This window comes from Lolium rigidum, chromosome 5 (genome assembly GCF_022539505.1).
Source record: "Lolium rigidum isolate FL_2022 chromosome 5, APGP_CSIRO_Lrig_0.1, whole genome shotgun sequence".
Lineage (NCBI taxonomy): Eukaryota > Viridiplantae > Streptophyta > Magnoliopsida > Poales > Poaceae > Lolium > Lolium rigidum.
This window is the reverse complement of record NC_061512.1, coordinates 148,158,287-148,164,286: the sequence shown is the minus strand read 5'-3', so window position 1 is coordinate 148,164,286 and position 6,000 is coordinate 148,158,287.

Genomic DNA, 6,000 nt, shown 5'->3' with positions numbered 1-6,000 from the left:
TGCAGCTCGCCGGAGGGCCGCCTCCTCCGAACGCCGTCCGAAATCAGCACTGCGTAGACATCCTGGAGCCGCTGGAGCACGACCAAGACACCCCAGGCAAGCCTCCGTGCAACCCCGTCATCCTCTCGTCGCCCCTCCGTCGAGCCCAAGCCCCCGGTGAGCCTCCTCCTCCTCCCTCTGTTCCATGCGTCGCGGCGGCGCCGCTTTTTCTGGTCGTTGCCGACGGGTTCGCTCGACGCCCGCGCGCATGCAGACCCGCCCGTGCATGCAGATTCCCGCGGGTCCCGCGCATCGACGTGGTCGGCCACGTCCCAGGCCATTTGAAACGGCATCTCCGCGCGCCCACGGTGGCAGCTGGTCCGGCCCGCGGTGGATTCTGCCAGACCTGGCCGATGCGGCCCGACTATTCCTTTTCCCATTTCTTTTCCAGTTAAATGCACAGATATATCTGCTCTAGGTTTTAATTCACTAAACATTCCTCCCACATGATATTCACTTGATTCAAATTTCTGTGTGTCCCTAAACAACTGTTTAATCAAACAAACTTGCATGCATGTGATTGTCTGAGGTGAATATTTCTTGAGATTCATCTTTCTGAAATGATGCATTTTCAGTATTTAATTTAGTGTGGTAGCTGTGGAACTCTTTTTGGTGTGAAACCAATTTTGTTGCAAAGCTTATCTCAGTAGCTACTTTTTGGTATAGGGTACCCTGTCAGAAGCTTCCTATATTTTATGCAGCTTAGAAAGTTAGATCTGTCTAGTAGGGCCTCGTGTGATTTTTAACTTGAAAAATAAAACTGTTTTTCAATCAATACCAACTCCCAGTGATTAGCTTCACATTAGGCCTTCAGTGTACCAGGATGGAATATTTTTGGGAACTGTAGAATATTTATAGGATTTTTGAAACCAAAACAGGGTCCTTTTTCAGAATAAAAATTGTGGTAATTATTTTGTAGCTCCAAAAAATGCCAAACTAATTTTGATGGATCACATTTTTCAATACCTATCCGTCAGTATACTTGTTACTGGTTTGTTATGATTTAATGTTTGGGTGCTTGAAAAATGGATTGCTCTAGTTTCTGATTTATTAAAATGTTTAAAAACTTATTTTTGAATGATTCCAGTGCATGTGTGTTCATCATGTTAATAGCTTCATGTAGGTATGTTGCATGTATTTTTGTGGGCCACTAAAAAGATTTAGGCCATTTGTTTGATCCTTAAGTCATTTCTGGTTTTATAAAAATCATATCTATTGTTTTAAAAACCCAAATTTAGTGAATCCAATTTCTGTAGTTTTATAAAACCAAGCTTTACTCTCTGTGATTTTACTAAAAATTTGGTGTGCATTATTGGGGAGTGGCTTGTTAAAATTCATGCTAGTGCTTATTTTACCCATAGTGAAAATTGTGTTGTTTTTGTTTAAAATGCTTTATAATGAACCTTGGCACCAAATCCCTACTGGTGGTTTCCAAAGGTCATTATACACCTTTGATTGTGTATATTATGATTTATTGTGAGGTAGAGACTTCTTAGCAAAATAACCATTTTGCCATAGGTGTTGTTATTTGATGTGTTTAGTGTCTCTGATTTAGTGGTTGGATGTTGTGTGTTGTTGTGTGGTTTGATGCTATGCCTAGGGATTGATTGCCTTCTCTTTTATTTTGCGACGTTAGAATGCGAATGCTATCGGAGACGGAGAGGATCTCGGTGAGGATCTCGAAGAGGAAGGAAAAGCAGAGGTTCGTGAAGAAGAAGTCCAGGGACAAATAGCCAACCAAGGCAAGCCACCTCTTGATGCATATCTCATCCTAATTATCTTACTCTTGCATTATTAGCACTTTTATAAATTGCATGTTTTTATTTATTTATGTGAGTGGTCCTGCCACTCGGTGTTTTATTATTCCACCCTTACGGGTGCAGCCCTCGTTGATACCTACTAAACAAATGCCTGTTAGTGATATGGTGCTTAACACCTTATCATCCTTATCATCGCTTTTCAAAGAAAAGTCGGACTATAGGTCGGGAGCCTCTTTAAAAAGGTTTGTGAAAATGTTTTCAAGAAAGAAGTGTTTCGAAAACCTTGGAATGGGGTAGCCCTTCCCAAGTGTGAGTTTATGAAAAGGAAAAGGTTTTTGGGAAGAAAAATTGCTAGAGGCAAGTGGATGAAATTGTTTTCGAAAAACTTTGGTGACTGAGTACCTAACCGGACCAAGCCAGTACAACCACATTACCCTTTAGTGGGACGGGGCGCAGCGTAGTAGTTTGTCTCGCCTTAGTTTGTGTCCTGCAAGTGTAGTGGCAGTCCGACCATGAACGCTTCGACCGGGGTTCTTCCCATGAGAAGGGACGCAACCCATTTGCCTTTTCAGGTACGCGGGGTACAACTTATGAGCTCCCATTGAAAGATGCCGAAGTGGTTGGATGGCATTCCAGAGGGTCGGGTGTCGGGGACTTTGCAACTCCTGGGTAAACGGCTGATACGTCTCCGACGTATCGATAATTTCTTATGTTCTATGCCATATTATTGATGATACTTACATGTTTTATGCACACTTTATGTCATATTCGTGCATTTTCTGGAACTAACCTATTAACAAGATGCCGAAGTGCAGTTCCTGTTTTCTGCTGTTTTTGGTTTCAGAAATCCTAGTAACGAAATATTCTCGGAATTGGACGAAACGAAGACCCAGGGGCCTATTTTTCCACGGAGCTTCCAGAAGACCGAAGAACACACGAAGTGGGGCCACGAGGTGGCGACACCACAAGGCGGCGCGGCCCGGGGGGGCCCGCGCCGCCCTATGGTGTGGCCCCCTCGTCCGGCCCCGACTCGCCCTTCCGCCTACTTAAAGCCTCCGTCGCGAAACCCCCGATGCGAAAAAACCACGATACGGAAAACCTTGCGAGACGCCGCCGCCGCCGATCCCATCTCGGGGGATCCCGGAGATCTCCTCCGGCACCCTGCCGGGAGAGGGGATTCATCTCCCGGAGGACTCTACACCGCCATGGTCGCCTCCGGAGTGATGAGTGAGTAGTTCACCCCTGGACTATGGGTCCATAGCGGTAGCTAGATGGTTGTCTTCTCCTCATTGTGCTTCATTGTTGGATCTTGTGAGCTGCCTAACATGATCAAGATCATCTATCCGTAATTCTATATGTTGTGTTTGTCGGGATCCGATGGATAGAGAATACCATGTCATGTTAATTATCAAGTTATTACACATGTGTTGTTTATGATCTTGCATGCTCTCCGTTTCTAGTAGAGGCTCGGCCAAGTTTTTACTTTTAACTCCAAGAGGGAGTATTTATGCTCGATAGTGGGTTCATGCCGCATTGACACCAGGACGATGTGACGAAAGTTCTAAGGTTGTGTTGTGCTTGTTGCCACTAGGGATAAAACATTGGCGCTATGTCCGAGGATGTAGTTGTTGATTACATTACGCACCATACTTAATGCAATTGTCTCGTTGCTTTACAACTTAATACTGGAGGGGTTCGGATGATAACTCTGAAGGTGGACTTTTTAGGCATAGATGCAGTTGGATGGCGGTCTATGTACTTTGTCGTAATGCCCAATTAAATCTCACTATACTTATCATGTCATGTATGTGCATTGTTATGCCCTCTCTATTTGTCAATTGCCCGACTGTAATTTGTTCACCCAACATGCTTTTATCTTATGGGAGAGACACCTCTAGTGAACTGTGGACCCCGGTCCATTCTTTAATACTGAAATACAAATCTGCTGCAATACTTGTTTTACTATTTTCTCTGCAAACAATCATCTTCCACACAATACGGTTAATCCTTTGTTACAGCAAGCCGGTGAGATTGACAACCTCACCTGTTTCGTTGGGGCAAAGTACTTTGGTTGTGTTGTGCAGGTTCCACGTTGGCGCCGGAATCTGCGGTGTTGCGCCGCACTACATCCCGCCGCCATCAACCTTCAACGTGCTTCTTGACTCCTACTGGTTCGATTAAACCTTGGTTTCTAACTGAGGGAAACTTGCCGCTGTGCGCATCACACCTTCCTCTTGGGGTTCCCAACGGACGTGTCAACTACACGCATCAACGGCATCCCGGACTCTGGTGTTGGGTGGTACAACTCATTCGGCATGTCTTAGGCTAAGGCGAGCAAGCGAAAACTGTGATCGATTATCCGAACCTCGCGTTTTGACGCTTGGTGAACCAGGGATGATCCCGGCGGATTTATCAGATCTTGTGGGGAAAGTGTACAACCTCTGCAGAGTGTAAATCTATTCGAATAGCCGTGTCCGCGGTTATGGACGTGGGAATGGAAGCTGCTTGGCATTAAAGAGAGTTTTGGTTTATAAAAATGTTTTCCAAAAGTGTTTGGAAAAGGATACTAGTGGGACTGGCGGAAATGTACCTGGGAGGTATGGTGGAAAGTTGGAAAAGTTGTTTTGGTCATACTGAGATGACCAGAAAGGAAAAATGGGTCGCCCTTACCTATTAGTCTGAAATAAACTTGTTTCCAAAAAAAAAATTTTAACAAAGATTGTAGCGACCTCACCTTTTAAGGTGCCGATCTCTGTGCATATCTGTGCTAGTCCCTGGATCAATCGCTAGCACACACAGTACAAGATGTAATACCAAGATACAAAGGTCTTTATTACATCGTATGATCCAGTAATAACATAGTGACTTACAAAAGGTGTAGCACAAGGCTAGCATAACATCAGAGTTTACAACGAACAACATAGACAGCATGGAGCCCTTCATCTTCATGTGCCACAGGCGAGCATGTTGAGGATAGACTCGTAACCCTAATCATCGTATCTCACTCGTCTATCGAAATATCTGCAACAGGTAAAGTTACAGCCAAAAACATTTGGCCAATACTTTGAATGTATTGGCAAGATGACACTTTGGTGGACACAAATGGCGCCTAATATCTACATGCATATTTGGCTGGTGGAGTTTATGCTCATTTGCAGAAAGCCAATTTTTTCCTATCTTTTGCAAATAGTTTTTCATCATCTCATTATATTTTGTCACACAAAACCCTTTGTTCACCCACCAAATTTTAAATTAGGAAATTGGGATGAGGAGATTCTCGATCAGTTTCAAAGTCTTGATGCTCAGAATTGTCCGTAACCGGGGACACGGCTAAGTACTTAGTTTTGACACTCTCGAGAGGTTTGTGTACTTTACCCACAAGACTTGGCTATTCCTTCATCCATACTACTTAGGTGTGGCATGGAAGATAGAAAGACAAGACAAGACTTTTCAGAAGCAATCCCTCAGACCAGCACGGACGCGCTCCATCCTACAACACTACCACCCTCTGTTCGCCTGGCTGAGTTCTCGCAACTTAGTTGGTCAAGGCAGAACCCATATTGCCATGTGGCTACACTAGAAGCTTCTCAACATTGAATGTCTCCAATCTCTTTGTTCCTGGGCGGCAATCCCCACCTATGTCTGCACTCCGCTGACTGATCTTACCAATCCGCCCAGGTGGTTCATTAACTTAGTTATTTTTCACCACACAAAAACATAAATTTTCCAACACACACACACACACATTTATTCATGAGATCCCTCCCACGTATCTATTCAGCACGACTAAGCATTCTACACTTACGTTGTTTCTTCTAACAGGAAAAACAGGTGTACCATAAATAGGATAAAGAAAAGCATAGAACCTACTCATGCATACTACTGAAATAAAATAAATACTACATGCATAGTAAAAGATTAGGACATTTATGAATTGGTGTGTCACTTGCCTTTTGATAGTCGAAGAGTGTTCACTTCTCTCAATCAAAACACGCAGCTCTCGGACGAACTATAAGATAAAAGGTAACACAACATAAACACAACATTCATAGCAACATAACACACCAAAGCAACCACAATATAATTTGAAAGTTTGGTTATTCCTCTTACTTTAAAGTTTATCTATCTTATGGATCAATGTGCAAGAAGGTATGGCATGAGGCAACGCTTGCAAGATATAAATTTGATAGATTGAATGGAT